General features: G+C 42.0%; 1 long non-coding RNA gene across 1 annotated transcript in view; it reads right to left on the bottom strand.

Annotated features, from left to right (window-relative positions):
* The window catches only part of LOC310678228, a 95,814-nt gene that overhangs the window by 60,883 nt on the left and 18,408 nt on the right, over positions 1-16,523 (bottom strand). The gene's annotated exons all lie outside the window — the stretch shown is intronic.

The raw sequence follows: 16,523 nt of genomic DNA, 5'->3' as shown, positions 1-16,523 counted from the left end.
GATGGGAAAGCTTCGGGAGCTATTTTAATTGGTGAAGATTCAGTGCAGACTTGATGTGCTGAGGACTGGAAGTTCCCATCTTTAGTTCCCATCTCTCACACGTATGCATTTCCTTAACGCGCGCAGCCACCCTCAACGGTGCATATCAGGCTCTGTTTCTTTCCACATGCTGTTTTCGAAACATTCTTTCCACAAATGCGACTTCCTATCAGAGGCTAGTACCATAGTCCAAGGTCACTTGTATTGGACACGGGAGAAGAGTTGGCTCAACAGATACGGAAGCATTAGCTAGAGTCAAAGAGACAATGTTTTCCTCCCCCAAATTAATAAAGGAACTGTTGAGGGGGAGTCGGGGTGGGGGGGGTTACAGAGCTAATACAGGACCCAAGAGAAAGTATGTGAACTTTAATCTTACTTTTTAAAAACAAATCACTTGCAGATGATAGCAAACGTGAAGCAACAGAAAGAATGTCTGCCAAAAAAATAAACAAAAAAGCATTCGCACAAAATGTTGAGGTTTAGTGCACAAGGAAAAATAATAATATTGAGTGCTCTTGCAAATACAGCAAATACAAAATATGGCACCCAAGGAGGAAATGATTCGCTTTTCTCAACAGTGATGCCCGTACTTGGACTACTGGGCTTGCTTCCAGCTGCAGTAATAGCCCACTGTATCATACCGTGAGACATAGCCAAGATGTATTTAGAGGCCTAGACAGAGTTGACCAACCTAGGTCTGTGGTTTTTTGACCAAATAAAGCCTGAAGGAAGGGGAAGGAACAAGAAGTATAGGCAAAAGTTTCTCAGCCTTAGAGAGTCAAAATCAATGTGTTGTGAAATGCATATTGACATACGTAAATGCAGTTTTTTAAAATGTAAAGAGCATCAGCTAGAGTGGGGGCTAGTCATTAACAGGACTTCAGTAGGCATGGGGGATATCTGAACTGTTCCCTCCCCAGCTGCAGCTCTAAAGAAAATTCCTCCTCTGAAGGGATTGGCATTGGAAGCAATGTTTTGGAGGAACAGATGTGGCTCAGAAATAAAAAACTGGCTGCAGCCCTGCCACACGTGAGCGCCCAGGCAAAATGCGGGATGAGCAGGCAGGTCGGATCAGGCCCAACGGCATCACCTGGAGGCAGTGGGGTTGGCTCAGGATCCAGTAGATTCCAGGCCAGCTCAGCTCCTACCTGCCCTTGGAACGCTTCATTTCAGGACTTTCTGTTGGCGATCCCATGGGTGACACTTCTACTCACATGAACATTTGGCACATTTAACTTTACAAGTAGTTTAACTTTTAGTAAACCTCTGAAAATCGTGAAAACAAACTCCAGAATTTGAGGAGGTGGGACACTGGGATGAATAAACAGTAGAGAGAAAGATATGTATAAAAAGTGAGATTTGGGAAACCATTTGCCCTGGACACTGGAAAGCCCCACGTAGCTCTGGTCTGGGAAGAGGTGAACTGAGGGCCAGATTTGGGGACAGGAAAGAGATTTCCTTAAAAAAATATATGTTTGTCTCACACCTTTCCACCACTACCCTACCCATGGGAATAAATAACTTGCTGTTTTGTGCGTGCACTCACACCCACGCTGAAAGTCAGAATTCTGATGATCAAGCAGGAACTATATTTTTCCCCCATTAGACACATTTTGTGTAGTGTGACTGCAGTCAGGGATAGTCTTATTCTTGTTCTTATTCTTTTATTAGAAAAAGAGTCTATCAAACCGTTCCACAAACAAGGGCTTGTCCTGGGCAGATACTGAGCCTCTCTTTTATTTAAAAATAAACCATGTACTGTTAAAAAAATATCATGGAAAGGATCATAATTCTTTGTACAGACAGTACGTTTGCGTGCTTGCTGTCCCAGTTCCAAAATGAAACCCAAACATTCCTTGTCTGTAAACAAGAATTCAGAATAAAACAAACATGATTACAGCTGTCATTTTAAAGTGGACGCAGATAGGATTCTTCAAATTTATTTGTTTCTTGTTTAACCTGCCCTGTCCTCTCAAGGAGATCAGAAGAAAAAAATTAAACTTTGAACATTTTACTTGTATACTCACATTTACATTTTCGGTGAACTGCATTTTCCTATTGAAACAAAACAGCTTTTTTAAGCAGAATAGTGAAAGGTGGTTTCGTTTCTGAACCTAGACTATAACTCATGTGTTATACATAGGTTAAGTAATTATGGACAGTAGCACCCTTTTAAGTATATCATTTTTCAAATCAACCTTTATCATGAAGGCTATAAACCAGTGGTTCCCAATTAGGGGTCCGGGGACCCCTGGGAGTCCGTGGAATATACCCAAATTTTATGGTCTGATTTCCAGTATTCCTAAAATCCTTTGCTTATTAGGGGCTACCCCACGTTTTGTTCAAAAAAATGGTAGAGGTAACTACCACAGAGTTATAAAAATTGTCAAAAGGAGGGGCTCCGTGGCTTGGCTTTTGAAAAATAGGGGATCCCCAGTAATTAGCTAATTGGAAACTACTGCTGTAAACAACTGATCTGAGTAAAGATTATTCTTAGTCTATTTATCCTAGTTGAATTATGGTGCTGGAGGAGACTCTTGAGAGTCTCATGGACTGCAAGAAGATCAAACCTATCCATTCTTACAGAAATCAGCCCTGAGTGCTCACTAGAAGGACAGATCCTGAAGCTGAGACTCCAATACTTTGGCCACCTCATGAGAAGAGAAGACTCCCTAGAAAAGACCCTGATGTTGGGAAAGACGGAGGGCACAAGGAGAAGGGGACGACAGAGGACGAGATGGTTGGATAGTATTCTCGAAGCTACCAGCATGCGTTTGATCAAACTGCGGGAGGCAGTGGAAGACAGAAGTGCCTGGCGTGCTCTGGTCCATGGGGTCACAAAGAGTCGGACACGCCTAAACGCCTAAACAACAACAACAACAATTTAGCCTAGAGAATGCTGCCAACACAATGCAACATACTTGATCCCTGCTGCTCCAGAGGGCAGACATGCCTAGAACTCACGGTGGGAAATTCAAGGGATAAGGTTTTGGAGAAATATCCTAATGGTAAGAGGTGTTTGACAGTAGAACAGATCACCTTGGGATGCAGTAGGCTCTTCCTAACTTGGAAGTATTTCAGCAGAACTGAATGGGAACACTGCTTGCACCCTGCATTGAGCAGGACATTGGACAAGATGACACTCAGGGCATTGAATGGGGACCTCCAAGTCCCTTTCCAGCTACACAATTGTATGATTCTATTACCCCAACTACACATTGTGGTTACTGCTGCCTTTTTTTTACTAAAAGGAGATTTTCAGTACAAAAGGGAAACAGAATGCCAGGGCACACCAGAAGGATTGTATTTGCTTCTCTCATCCCCTTTAGAATGTGATCCAGTGTGTTCATCACTTCCTACCCATTCAGTGTAATAAGCAGACACTGATATTAATGGCAAATTTCACACCTTTCCTCTGGAATATATTTATATTCACTATGTAATTGGATGCCTCATAAGATATCATAACTAAATTTAGCGCAATGGTTGCAGAGCTCAAGGAACAGGTTTTCATCAAAGTATGGGTGGAATAGGAAGCCATTATGGATCAATATGTTGGGCAGAAACTTTCAAAAGTGCCCTGATTTGGAGGGGTTCTTAGAATTCTGGAGCAATGCCAGATATAGGGCTTTCCAATATCTATAAATAATTGCTAAAGGCATTGTTTATATGTAATTCGTGAATTCATTAAAAACATATAACAATTACCAATGGACAGATAACCTTTATGGAGTAATTGATCAAATCTGGGTCATGGTCCATTACGGGTACTGTGCAGGAAGTCAAATAAGGTGAGACATTGGGCATCCATGATTGGATTTCTCATGATTTAATTTCTTTTAAGACCAGGCATGGGAGAATGCTACTTGAAACAGAACCAGGATGCTGAAGAGGTTACCTTTTTCCTGCCTACCAGTTTCCCACTCAAAATTCCACCCTGGAGGGATAATATAGCTTGATTGTGATTTTAGTAATGCTATATGCTATACATAAATGCAAAAAGGAGAAACTTCTTCTCAAAAGGGTCAACTAATAATCATGGTACCAGACAAGCAGCAGAACCTGTGCAAAGCTGCTTCAGCTATTCCGCAGTTTTTGAGGGCTGTATCGAACATTAGTTATACTTAGAATAGACCCATTGAAATTAATGGGCATGGCTAACTTAAGGCCATTAATTTCAATGAGACTGTTCAATTAGGTTCATTAATTTCAATCAGAGCAGAGTTCAGCCGGTTTAATATTGCTCCAGAAGAAGGAGCCTGTGTTCTGAAACACACTGAGCTATAATAAAGCCTCCTGTTTATTTGTTAATACATTAGTGTAAAAGACCCCTGATGCCTGCTCCCAAGACAAGTGCTTCTATCACTCCACCTGAATTTTAAAACAAAGTTGGTTAATGATCTGTGAGACTGCAGCTCTAGACTTTCCACCGTCATCTATGCATTGCATAGTCTGGAGCAAACCATGCACTTCGGCTTTGGTTCCTATCTTAATTTATATATATATAAAAAAATCCTCCCCAGAGTTACCATGAAGATAACCACAAACAATATTGCAAGGGCAGAATTAAAAGTGCTATACTAATATTGCTATTTCTGTTTCTCAAGTAATGCTAAGAATGTCTTGTTCTCTCTCTCCACATATTATTTGAGTTTTGGAGTATTATCGAAACCACTGACTTCAAGTTGCGAGAAAGAAAATTCTGACTAAATATCAGGAAGAACTTTCTGACAGTAAGAGCTGCTTGACAGTGGAATGGACTCCTTTAGAAGGTGGCAAACTCTCCTTCATTGGAGGTTTTTAAGCTGAGTTTGGTGGCCATCTGTCATGGGGTTGGACTAGATCAGGGGTCAGCAATTTTTTTTAGCTACGGGCCGGTCCACTGTCCCTCAGACCTTGTGGCAGGCCAGAAAAGCGGCACGGGGGGGGGGGAGCTGGAAGAAGAGGTGCGGGGAAAAAGTAGTCCTCCTCCTCACCCCCCCAGCCCCAGCCGCTGCGCTTACCTTCCCTGGGGATGCCGCCACCACCACTGCTGCTTCTCGTGAGTAGGCAGAGCGAGCTCATCCGCTCCACTCTCTGACCCACAGGAGCACCAGGGCGGTGGCAGACGCAGCAGAGGGAAGATGAGCGGCACGAAAGGGCTGGCTCCAGAGTGGGGCTGCTTAAAATGGTGTTCAGCCAGCTAAGCCCAGCCCCCTTCCTCCTCTAGGCAGGGCAGGGAGAAGCCGGGAGGAAGCACCGCCACGGTGTGGGGGTGTGTGGAATGGCGCAGGGGGGGGGAATGGAGCAGACCGAACGAACAGTATCCCCATGCTGATCCACAGACAGTCCATGGGCGAGATCCTGTAGGTAATTGGGCCTGATCTGGCCCGCGGCCCTTAGTTTGCTGACCCCTGGACTAGATGATCCTTGAGGCCCCTTCCAACACTACACTTCTATGTGCCCATTTGACACAAACTTGCACCTTCTTTTGTTCTGCCATTTAGTGATGTGCAAGTGGCCAACCTCATCCTTGGGCCTGTCTACGGGAACATTGTCAAGCCTGCACCTCTTTTTGGTTCTTCCACAGGGCACTGCTGGAGGTCAGTAGGCAAGAGGAAAAAACCGCACTAAGGCAGAAGGATGCTCCACATATACTTTAATGCACAGTAGAGTGGCACTATCAAATGTTTTCCATTTAACTTGTGGCACACTTGCTGAAAAGGGTAAACCAGCAGTTTATTCAAAGAGCAGCTGTAAAGCAGCTTCAGATTTGACATGTTGCACTTCCTACTCTTATTACTTCAACAGCCAGGAAACTGCGAGAGAAAAGCAAAGCACTCATTTTTATTTTTATTTTTGCTTTGTTTTTCTCCTGCATCTTCTGGGCCTACGTGATTTGGAGATCAAAGGAATTTATGTTCAGTGTTGCCAGCTTATTCCTCTCTGGAGTGTGCTTACTGACTTCCTCTTTATCCAGTATGATGTCTGTCAGTGTTTGAATTACATCCTCATTCTCTCACTGACTCACTCATCCACTGAGGCTCTGCTTTGCTGGGTGTCCTAATACACAGCGGACTTAAGGGACCTATTGTCTATTTCATGTTTAAAGAGGACGCATATATTACACACACACAAAAGATGTTTATTACTGCCATTGCTGTTGAATCTGTACAACCGTACCCACCTGAAAAAGACTTGTTCTGAATAGAGGTGGTACATATTGTTTATAAAAAAAATACATAACGTAATGGTCAAAAATATATATATCACAAAACAGAAGCTAATTAAATGCAGCAAACTGTTAATCGTACATTGTGCCAGTGGTGCGACATATGGCTGTAATTAGAATGGAAGTCCCAGAATAAATACTGGTAATGTACTAGTCCTCATGGACACATCTGGGTCTCTATTCTATTTATTCATCATGGAAAGCATCGTTTCTGGTGCATGGTTTGGAACTGGGGAGAAAAAGCATTCTCTCCTTTATCATTAAAAAAAGTCCTCTAAAATTCATAACAAAGATTCATACAATTTACAAAAGTACAGTCTTTTAGAAATGCAGATATCAGAAGGTCAGAAGCAGAGAATGTTTCCAGTGACTTCAGGCAAATTTTATCTATTATCTGAGCTTTTCACCTGGCTCTGAATATGGTTTAAATATATGCAATATTAAATTTCCTTTCCAGTGATCCTTAATATGTAAATAGGATTAGATCTTTGATGTATCCAGTTTCAACATCACACAGAAAGAGATAGAGGTAGTGTTGCATTTCATGCATATACAAATTATTTTTTCTTGCTCTTTTGGCAAAATGTCATAAAATAAATCCTAACGTGACCTAACTGGCCTTTGAATGGTGCTGGTGGTAGGTAGTTCTTGGATTTTAATTTCCAATTTTCATACACAGAAATCAGTATCTCATACTGCAGTCTCTGAACTTATTTAGGCCATTGGTAAGGCAGAATCATGTAGAACAGGGACTCAACTTCTGTAGGGCCTCATAACAGTTCCTAGAAATGTGATGATCTAGTTCCTAAGGATTTCTCTCTTTGTTCCTGTAAATAGGAATATTTCTAAAGGCAGACGTTGCAAATAAAAACAAAATAAAAGGGGCAAGTTTTATTTAGATTCTATCAAGGCTACAATGAAGCATTTTGTTTCTGAACCTGCCACTCAGTGCTTTATGAAGCACATAACCTGCTCTGTACAGTTCAGCTCATTTAATTATTATCTGTCTTCTGAAGTGAAAGTTAAATATAGCATTTCAAGCTGCTTGCGAACTAGACCATCTTTATTTTCTTTCACAAACCACATGTTCATGCCATTAAAGGCTGCTTTCAAGCTGTTTTCAAAACATCTCATATTCTACAGCAGGGGTGGTCAATCTGTGGCCGCAGATGGCTATCAACCCAATTTCATGCAGTGTTCGGCCTGGAGGGCTATATTTGTCCCCCAGGCTCAAGGTTCCTGAACCCTGATCTAAGTTATCTCTACCTGAAGCACAGTGGCAGCACTGGGTGGTGAACTGGGAAGAGGCAGTCTAGAAAAGTTGCGAGCCTTTGAAAAGGCATACTCAAAAATGAGAATGCCCTTGTTCAAAAGCCTGCACATCTTTTGAGTTAAGCAGCTGGCTGCACAAGCAGTTGAGCAGACTTTCCTTGCTTCACAATGCTAGTGGCTGCTTCCCTCCCTCCCCACCCATATCCTATCATGGGCTCACAAGCCTTAGATGAGGCATAACGTTGAAGTAGCACAATGTGCCCAATATCAATGCCTGATTGATGTAAAGGTTCGTTTACTCAAGCATCCTGCTTTCAGCAATGTTGAAATAGCCAGTTTCCTTAAGGAAGCTCCCAAGTAGGGTGCATTGTCACCAGCCCACTCCCTTCTGCATTTGCCATTCAGAAGCATGTTGCCTCTCAAAATTTGATATCAGGTGACTGAAAGTCATAGGACAGCTGATGAGCACATGTTATCCTTCTGGGCTTGCCATAGGCATCTGGTTGGCCACTGGGGGAAGCTGGATGCTGGCATTTGATCTTACCCAAAAGGGTCCTCTTATGTAGGTTTGAAGCATTGAAGTTTAAACATTCATGACAAAACTGAATGAATAATAAACCAACAGAAACATAACCTGGATCAATATTCAATGAATTCACTTGTATGAAATCCTGAGCTGAGGTCTGATCATATAATGCCTTTGTAAATAGGCTTTTCAAACAGTATATCTAAACAGCAGCACTAATTTTAAGCTGTGCTTAGATGCCAGGTTGCAAACCTGTTCTCCCATGCTCATTTTCCCCTAGTACCATCAATATATATTCTTACATTGTGTTCTTACAAGTGCTCATGGTCTGTTTTAACACCACTACTCTACGTATCCAATGGTTGCTAACTTAAGCAGCAATAGCTGACATGGTGCCAACTGTAAAAGTGTAAACATAGAGACTATTTGACTTCTGGGCTAGGAAAGCATTTTCCTTGGAAGAAGGAGGGCATGGCAAGTAACAGAAACCAAGTAAATATTTGCATAAGGGAGCCGATCACCTTTGTTTGCAATGTTCCTGGAAACAATCAACATCTCACAAGCTATGAGCAATTATTTTCACTACTTATCTACCCGAGGGGTAAAAACCTACAAAACGCTGTTTAATGTTTCATCCCCCGCTCTTCTGCTTACAAAATATATTCCAGGAGAGGCTAAATGACATATTGACACATGCTGTTTTAGAAACGGACCTAGGAACAAATATGCAAATAATATTTGTTGAAGTGCAGTATCTTCAGAAGTGCAGATTGCCTAAAAAGAGTCAACCTAGTCCAACATCCTGTGGCCAACGATATGCCCAGGAGGAACCCGCAAGCAGGATTCAAGAGCAACAGCACTTACTCCTCTTGCTGTTTCTGGCAACTGGTATTCAGAAGCATGCTGCCTCCAACAGTGGAAGTAGAGCCTAGTCATTATGGTTAGTAACCATTGATAGTCTTAGTGCCCATGAATTTATCTAATCCTCTTTTAAAGTCATTCACATTGCTAGCAATCATTGACTCCCGTCAATGATTCCATAGTTTAGCTATGCACTGTGCAATGAAGTACTTTCCTCCTTTCCCTCCTTTCCTTTCCCATGTGGTGTTCATACAACCTGGAACAAGGACATAGGCAGGTATTAGACTAATAACCACTTCTTTATTAAGAACAAGGATCTGCAAACAATTAGCAGCCTGGGTAACTTCATTAACTTGACAGGCAACGTGTTACGATAAGAGCTAGGAAGATGCTTCTGCCCTTGCCTGCTTCACATAGGTAACTGCACTTTGGCTCAGTCCATGAACTGGGGGTGGGGGCAGGGAGAGAATCTGTTTTTCATCTAGGAGTGGTTGTTATGATTTGTTTGTAGGGAGGTTATTCAACAAAGAGCATTTGTCCGGAATGTATCCTGACTTGCTTGGTTTATCTTCCAGTGAATCTTTCTACACTTTTCAAAGCATTTCCCCATCACTTTCCTTTCCACGGCAAGCCAGGGTTGTGTTGTTGCTGTTGCTCAATGTGATTTTGTGGCATCAAAGTGACAAGAGTGCTTGAGTCCACTTTGATTGCATAAACCTAAATTTTCCAATATGTGCCTGAATCTCTCCTGCTAAACACTGACAGTCTGGAGATGCCTGACAGAAATACAACTGTTTCTTACTGCTTTTGGTCTCATCACCCTCCAAGACTGTGAGGTAGCTTCTGAAAGAAAGTTTACATGCCACATATCACCATCTAAGGTGTGTGCTGGGGGGGGGGGGAGAGCCCTATAATCTAAATAGCTTTCAGAGCTTCCTTTCTTATTCACAAACATTCATACAAATACACCTCAGATGTTAAAACATCCATTTAAAAAAAATATCCACACAATTCCCTCCTTACTATTGCTCCAGTTGTCTAATTCTCTGACTGCAGGAAGTTTCACAGGTAGCCTTGGCTAGGTGAGCACTGGTGTATTAGGCTACATGCAGACATCTGTATAAATCAGAACCTCCTGTGGAGGGTTTTTGTTTTGTTTTGTTTTGTTTTGTTTTGTTTTTTGCTGCAGCTTGAGCCCATCTTCCAACCCCCTTTGACAGACATCTTGGACAGTGAATTAAATGCTGATTCAACAGATTTTCTTGTCTCCCTGGAGCACTTCAGGCAGGCTGCATGTAAATTCAGGTTATGTGGGTCTGCTTCATTTTACTCGCCTGGCAGGTCTGAAACAGGATTGATGTGTTTTGCTGGTCAGAATGATGGTGTTGTAGGACTATCTAAAAGGGTTTAGGCTTTGTGTGACTTCCAACCTCTGCAGCATCAGAGTTGATTTGTGCATGGTCAGCTATATCCTGCAGCGCGGTAGAGGATTCCTTGACTGGCTTCTCTGATTAGTTCATGAGACACATTGATGATTAAATAATTCTTATATATTTGGATCATGAATGCACTGAGCATAGCTCCATTAAAGGTACCTTCACCATCTTCTTGTCCCATTTCTATGGATACTTTTCTATTTGTGAGTTTTGAGGTTGTGCATAGAATCTTTACTAACAGAACTTGTTCCAAAAACAGACATAAAATGTTACATCGAGATAATTGCATAATATAATGTGCTGAGCCTAGCATAGGTACAATATCTTAGACATATGAAATTATTGTATCCAGAACTAAAAACAAAGCTCTTTCTCTCCACACAGATTCCATTAGCCTGGAGGCTGTTTGCTTCTGGAAAGAGAGTCATTAGCACACCATCCTCTTTGGTGGCTTGAAAACAAAGACTAACTCACACATCCAAAATGGAGATCTGCAATGGAATGCCCCATATCATCTAAGTTAAATACCTCCTGAAGAGGCAGCAGAGATCCATTCTTGGTTATTTTTTAACTGTTAGGCTCTCTGAGAGCTTTAGTTTAGCTCAATGGAATTTTACAATGTTAAATCTTTAGCAAAACTCATAGAGTTATTTTGGAAGAAGAAGAGTTTGGATTTGATATCCCGCCTTTCACTCCCCTTCAGGAGTCTCAAAGCGGCTAACATTCTCCTTTCCCTTCCTCCCCCACAACAAACACTCTGTGAGGTGAGTGGGGCTGAGAGACTTCAAAGAAATGTGACTGGCCCAAGGTCACCCAGCAGCTGCATGTGGAGGAGCGGAGACGCGAACCCGGTTCCCCAGATTACGAGACTACCTCTCTTAACCACTACACCACACTGGCTCTCGAAATTGTACCGTACATTTCAATGTACAATTAAACAATAATACTTAACAATGCTCAGAAGCCCCCTTGAGATCTGAATGCAGAGAAGAGCCCATGCATGCCACTCACTATTCTACAAAGGTTTAACCCTCCTATGTTCAGCTGAATACTTGAAAAGGGCTATAGCCCTAATCATATAGCTGATTCAGCCCTTCCTGGGAACCCACTTCATTTGATTTTTTTAAATTAATGTCAGTTGTTGGAAAAATTTTGAGAAGAGGATAGAATAAATAAATAATTTAAAGCAGATTTATGGCTGAGAAATGACTTTGGTCTTTTTCATCTTTAGCAAATTCAAAGCACTGGCATTCAATGATTGATTTGAAATGTCTGTACTCTAACTTCTCAAAATCTTTTTCTATATCTTGAATATGCTAATGATGAAATTGGCCAAAGTCCCTGGTCATCCATAAATCTACTTTTTACAGTCAAGAGGTAATTGATATGCTAAGGCTATAATTTGCTAATAGCATTTTATAGGTAGAAAAGTGGAAGAAAATGGCACCTAATCTCCTCCTTGATTTATTAATACATGGAAGAAGAACAAGCTGAAGTGTATGACCCCCCACACACCATCATTATCACTCAATTAGGAGTGAGCATTGGAGTTGGAATACCATTCTTAGGAGACTGACTGGTCTGCTAAGTAGTTCTGGGTAGTAACAGTTTTAAAGGAAACAAGCACTCTGGAAGTAATGGAACCTAGTCTCAGTTTTACAAAGCAGGCTGTGGTGGGACACCAGAAATACTATTGTGATTTCATTTGTGATTTAACAAAATGTTGAGTTCAAATGTAGTTATTGGATTTCACTAACTATCATACTGCTGTGTCACTCCTGGAATATTTAAGTGACATAACTTTATAGAAATAATCTAGAGTTATCCTTAGCCTCAAGTTTCCAGCATTCACTTGTTCCAGATGCTACAGTGCTCAGACAGCATGTCATGACAATATTTGTGGATCCCAGGAAATGCATTTTCTTCTGTCCTCCAAATTCCAGATCATTGTTAAACAGAAGATCTCAATATGTGTGTGTTTAGGGCACAACAGTTGGCTTGACTTCCCGGACACAGGAGCAGAGCTTCTTGTACTTCACAAGCTTATTGTGTACACCAGTCAAAGGCCATGGGAAAAGGGAAAGAACAGCTGATTCCTTGCTGAGTGCATTACTCAAACCATAAAAAGAGTAAGTTTCAGTTTGAAATTATTTATATTTTCATTACAAAAATGTTTTCTTCACAGATACACAGCAACATATGGAGATGCATAGGAAATGTGCATAATTACTACTAGATGTTTTGCTTGTGGGAAGATAGATCTATTTGTCATTCCATTTTTATTTAGAACGTTATAACTTTCTGAAAGCCCTGCATATTGGACCTGCATTTCTGCTGTCTTTTCATGGCTAATTGTGGGGGTTGACAAGCAACAGTTGAAAAAGAGAAATGAGTTCTGTAGTATTTGCAAGATTACAAATGATTCACAGATACTGAATTAGAAGGAATCCTGCTACAAAGATACTGAATTAGAAGGAATCCTGCTACCAGAGGGTGCGGACCGTGCGGTAGGTGCAATCTGCCCCAGGTGCCCCCACTGAATGGGGTGACAAAATGGCGGGCGGCACTCACCGCGGGGCCTGCAGTGTGCCCGAGCCACACGTCTTGGGCACCCGCAGGCTCCACAATGTCCGCCCAATGCCTCCCCCCAGCTGTAGGGCGGATGAGGCCCCAGCCCCCATGGCGTGCCCCTTCCCTATGGGTGCCACACACCCTGGCCTGCCCTCTGGGCACTGCACACCCCATCCTTCTCTAAGGGTGCCACGCACCCTGTCTCATCTTTCCCTAAGGGCACCGTGTGCCTCGCCCCTATGGGCAGTTCACCCCACCCCTGGGCGCACCGCCCCAGGTGCCCTAGAAGAGAAGAAGAGGAGTTTGATATCCTGCTTTATCACTACCCTAAGGAGTCTCAAAGTGGCTAACATTCTCCTTTCCCTTCCTCCCCCACAACAAACACTCTGTGAGGTGAGTGGGGCTGAGATACTTCAAAGAAGTGTGACTAGCCCAAGGTCACCCAGCAGCTGCATGTAGAGGAGTGGAGACGCGAACCCGGTTCAGCAGATTACGAGACTACTGCTCTTAACCACTACACCACACTGGCTCTGTGTGACTTCCTCCACCACTGCCTGCTACCAAACCATGCACAAAAATGAAACTAGTAGGTTCCTTAGCTTCTTGTCCCTGCTGGTCACACCCAGAGCTGATTCCCCAACATATAACCATTTCTTAATCATTTTAGTTCCTGCTCACATTTAGTTCCTGCCTGGAGAAGAGAAAATTAAGGAGAGGCATGATAGCAAACTCCAAGTATCTGAAGGACTGCCATGCAGAAGATGGAGCAGCTTTGTGTTGGCCTGGATGGCAGGACAAGAACCAATGGGTGGCAATCTCAGAGAAGCAGATTTGGGCTAAATATTGAATGAAGCTTCTTAACCATAAGAGCTGAATAATAGTTAAACAAATCTTATCAGGAGATAGTGGTGGCCAGTTCTTTCCTATAAGGACTTAAGCAAAGGCTGAACAACCTTCTGTCTGCAGTGCTATTGTCCCATCCTACACTGTAGGTCCTGCACTGAGCAAGGGAATGGACTAGATGCCTTCAACTCTATGGTGGCAGCAAGGTTATTATGAGGTGGCTGTTTCTACAGCTCATTGCTTCAGCTGCCAGTTGAGAACAGGACTGCAGCTACCAGCTTGCACAGGCATTTTCCTAAACATGCAAACAGTCAAGGTGTGAACAGGGACAAAGAGGCATGGGCCCTGACATCTTTGTGTGCATCTTTCTGCTGGTGGATCCCTGATCACCCCATATCATATAGGGAAGGCCTGTGGATGACTTCTGTGTACATTTGTTTGGAGGTGAGTAGAGTGCTGTACATTGTGGGGAAATGCCCTGTGTTGCGTTATAAAATCTTAATATTGCAAACATATTTTTACAATGAAAATATAAATAATTTCAAACTAAAACCATTGCTCTTTTGATGGTTTGATTAATTCATTATGAATCCGTTGTTCTTTCTCTTTCACCGTGGCCTTTGACTAGTGTACACAATGAATGGTGAACTGAGAGAAACTCTGCTTATCTCTCCTGTGACAGGGATGTCAAACCAGCTGTGGTTACATGCAGACATTAGCCTAAGGAAGCAGGGCCATGGGATCACCTTATAAGGAGCTTGATACAGTTCACTGGTTGTAGTGGTCTGTCTTCATAAAGATGCCTCCATGCACATGAGTCAATATGAAATGTGTGTAGAAACTGTTAGCTTGCTGGCTCTGGGCCCGATTGTCATATATCTAATAAAGCACCTAGTAGCCTGTTGGAACTAAATGCGTATTTATATATTCATCATTATTGCCATCTCCATAAATTCCTACTCATTCAAAATTTACTGCTGACATTTGTTTGCACTGCAACACTGTTTTCACATTAAGAAAAAGTGGTCATTTATTTTAGGCTTTGCAAATCAAACGATTACATCTCAAATCTTGTTTAATGGTAAAGCCGATCCAAGCACAAGCATGTCTTTTATAATTAAATACTTAAAGAAGAACGGTTGGGCACTGGTGTGTTCAAATTTGATTTAAAGTCTGCTGCACATAGTTTATTTAGCCACATGCTGGAGGCTGACAGTTAAGTGCAAAATGTGGTAGGGAGATTCGGGTAACATTGCTTTATTCATTTGTTTGCAGAGTTATAACCACATTTCAGCCAAAAGTTGAAAAGTCCACCAAGTACACATACTGTATAAAGTGCAACAATTATAGGATAAAACATTACAATTTAAAAAAACACACCATGCAAATATTAATATCTGAGTACTGTATATGAAAAGAGGAAACATTAAAAAATAATTCCCAGTGGCATACAACCCAAGGACCTGTCTGAACTCACTAGCTGGCCACAGCAAACCAATGTTTCACAGTCTAAGATGGAGATAAATAAGACTTGCTTACCTTACAAAGTATCTATTATTATATATAATAATGGCTACCTTGTATGTATAATAAACATGTTGCAAAATCTGTTACAGTCGTACCTCAGCTCCCGAATGCCTTGGGAGTCAAACGTTTCGGCTCCTGAACAATCAAAAACTGGAAGTGAGTGTTCCAGTTTTCATTTGTTCTTTTGGAAGCCGAATGTCTGACGGGGCTTCCAATTGGCTTCAGGAGCTTCCTGCAGTCTATCAAAAGCCACACTTTGGTTTCCAAATGTTTCGGAAGTCAAAGGGACTTCCGGAACAGATTCCATTCTACTTCTGAGGTATGACTGTATTTTCTTGCTGTGACATATTCCAGCTTGAGACTATAGTTTTTGCTGAAGAAGTGTATCTTCCAAGAGTTAGTTGGATGTTGGGGACTTCACAGCAAAACAACCATAGGAGTCCACATTACACCCTGAAAAACCATGTCTAGTTTTCTGAAACAAAGTCAAATGTATGAACCACATCATCCCCCCCCCCAGCAATTTCACCAGTTTGTTTGTTTGTTTGCTTGCTTGCTTGCTTCTTTTGAAACTGATAATCTTGAGGGTACTGGAATAAAGCATCTAGACACCACATGCTTTTTATCTTACGTCACTCCAACAAGCTAATAAAAGGAAGAGCAAATATAGAATTGGCCTTATCTGCTGAGACAGGAGTAAAAAGCATGATTATAGCACTTCGCTCTTATTCATTCTATGTAGGAGATGTACAAAAGCAGTTGACCTTGATTTCGGGGGGGGGGGGGGCAGAGGAACTGCAAGTGAGTAACTTAATTCAAGAATAACATAGTCAAGCTTTTGACTTTTGCCATTTTGTAGTCCTGTCCGCAGATGCAGTAACAAGCAACAGCCATTTTTGTTGGCTGCAAACAGTTGACTCACTTGCAGATGGATGAGTTTACTCTCTGTTGCTGGGATGGGACCTTTGACAGTTGGGTGGTATTTAATTGGAGTGCTACTCGCCAGCTTCCTTCCTGTGCTTTTATTGATCTGTTTTAATCATTCCTACTACTGCTGTGAAACATCTGTGGCATAAAGGCTCGGCAGATATTAAACTGAAACAGCCCCCAAACTGACTGTATATGAGAAGATGGCAAAAAAAAAAATAGTGTTGTGTTAGTTTATCATCCAGCTAGGTGAGGCTGAGACTGGAGTGAAAGTTAAAAGCATGTGTTAAAGTCTTGTCTAACAAACAAA

Source organism: Podarcis tiliguerta (genome assembly GCF_965153285.1).
Source record: "Podarcis tiliguerta genome assembly, chromosome: 5".
Taxonomy (NCBI): Eukaryota; Metazoa; Chordata; class Lepidosauria; order Squamata; family Lacertidae; genus Podarcis; species Podarcis tiliguerta.
Note: the sequence above shows the minus strand (reverse complement) of the source record. Positions and strands in the feature narration are given on the sequence as shown.